At 31.7% G+C, this 2,381-nt stretch overlaps 1 protein-coding gene across 1 annotated transcript in view; it reads right to left on the bottom strand.

Annotated features, from left to right (window-relative positions):
• Nucleotides 1-356: 356 nt before the first annotated feature.
• Nucleotides 357-2,381, bottom strand: part of LOC113819744 (dynein light chain Tctex-type protein 2B) — a 15,660-nt gene continuing 13,635 nt past the window's right edge. Inside the window, exon 4 of the mRNA XM_027371940.2 lies at nucleotides 357-2,381. This exon is cut by the window's right edge and continues 795 nt beyond it. The gene's annotated coding sequence lies outside the window, so the exon portion shown is untranslated.

The following is a 2,381-nucleotide window of genomic DNA, read 5'->3' as shown; positions in this document are numbered from 1 at the left end:
CATTGCCGGTCACAGTGGCCAGGAATATGGTACACAGCATGGAAATGGCATCCTCCCTGGAGCAGGAACTCTTCCAGTCACAGCTTACGCATGTTACATCCCACATTCATTTATCGATGGGAATAATGCTAAAGCACCCTTCTAAGCGCCAAATGAGTCAAATCACACTCCAAGAGGTTTGCACACTCTTGGCAAGTCTTTGCCATCACCTTGGCCTTTGCTAAAGATGAAAAATTGGCCCGTGGCTATTTTGCCATATGACAACATGTTCGTGTTACCCAGCCCTTGACCCAGATTTTTCCATGACGGGAACATAACATCGTCCAGATTGTAGGGGTTAATGAAATATTCACGAGTTTATGTAAACTTCATTATTAAAGCTGTAATATATTTTTTCTTCTATTCTGGATGTTTGTATGAGTTATAATTCATTACAAATTGATTTAAGACATAAAATTGTTAAAATACCTTTCCAATCACCCCTCACTTCTTTAGCTCTTCCAGATGTTACTGTCCCATTCCAAACACTCCTCTTTACAACACCTGTTTAAGCATTGCAATTCTAGACTAACTCTTTATGCAACACCAAACCATTTCATTATATATTTGCATCCTCTAACAATGTCTAAATCAAATCACCTACATTCTCTACAGGTAATATTGAAAAAATTAATATATAAAGTTGAAGAAAAAAAAATAAAAATAAAAAGAAAGTAAGAAAGAAAGAAAAAAAGAGAGAAAAAGAAAAAAGAAAGAAAGAGAATGAAAGAAAGCAAGGAAGACAAAACAAACATACAGCATAGAATTCCTTGTGCATAATTTGAAACCTTGAATGTTGTTGGGGAAAATTTGGCCTAATACCATTTGAAATTGTTGTTTTTACTGAGATGATAATACTACAATATAGTAACAAAACATCTTATTCAGGAATTATCATTGCTGTCGTGAAATGTGGTACTGTATGAGGAACAAAAAACATTTACAAGAAATATGTTTTAATATATATAATTCATGATATATACTGAGCATGGCGAAAATAGCAACTAAAAGTGTATGTACAACAAAGACATATGGCTGAAGGCACAGCAGTTAAGGTAATGGTAATGAAGGCAATCTATGAACTACTGCAGCTCTTTCACTGTAAGCTATTCTAATTTTGCATAGGCACAATGCTAAGTGTTTAAAAATAGAGATAAACCTAATCATACATTATTAACAAATGGTGTGTGAGGACGGACATTATGCTAGTCAGACAACACTTTCAAAATCATATAAGCCTTACATCATGTTTTACGTTCATTAAAAGTAACATTTTTAATAACAGTAACTTACTGAAGCAAATTTGAATACATTAAAAAATAACAAAGATATTACAGTATAAGTACTTAAGATATGTAACATATCAACTTTGGTTATGATTACCATAAATGAGAAACAACTGACCAAAGACAGCAATAAAAGGTCCAAACTGACATTAAATTTACATTTTATGCAGGTCAACATCCCTCCAGTTATAGAATCAACGTGAACCAACCCAAAATATGTACATCATATTCATCCATACTGCACACTATATGTATGTACAAAACCAAGTCAAACTTTTGTAAAAATAATGTAACATAAAGTTTGCATATATCATAGTAAGACTGGTGATAATCCAAGGGATGGTATGGAAAGTGCAATATTCTGAACTAAAGATATAGTGTGTTCTATATAGCTATTACTTGGTAACACTTGAAAGACATGTCAGTAATGGCACAAATACTTATCTAGATCTAACTTTAAAAAAAAGGTTCTAAATAATATTATCAATCCTACCATTTCTATTTTAGAAGTTCCAAAATGTATTATCTTTTGACTTAGGGGCCTTTCCAATAAGAATATATATGATAAAACAATTGCTATTGGAGAAAAGTTCTTTAGGAATGCTTTATTTACAATGAAATATACTGCAGCATTGTATAAAAAAAACATTACAGTCCTTTAATAAACACTACTGTAGAGTGAGTAAATTTGAAAGAAAAAAATATAGAAAATAGCTCAACAAATATTCTCAATGAATCATGGGATTACTATACCATATTCCCAAATACTTAATCTTTCTACTTCTTTATACTAGACAGACAGATAGCATAAATTCTACAGAAACTAGTTTTCCCCAAGGCCCATTCAGTTACAAATGAGAAAATCTTTTCTACATAAAACAAATTCTTAATGCCCTAAGGTATTTTCAAGATGAAAGTATCTCTAATCATTCTGATACAAATGTATTTCAATGAATGGTCTTTGTAAAGAAGAAGAAAAACAAAACAAAACCAAAACATGACTAGATTTCCCTGACATATTTACAAATTAGCCAGTTTTCATCAGAATGTTACTGT

The sequence above is a fragment of the Penaeus vannamei genome, chromosome 2 (genome assembly GCF_042767895.1).
Source record: "Penaeus vannamei isolate JL-2024 chromosome 2, ASM4276789v1, whole genome shotgun sequence".
NCBI lineage: Eukaryota > Metazoa > Arthropoda > Malacostraca > Decapoda > Penaeidae > Penaeus > Penaeus vannamei.
The sequence above is the reverse complement of the archived record's forward strand: the minus strand, read 5'-3'. Positions and strand labels throughout refer to the sequence as shown.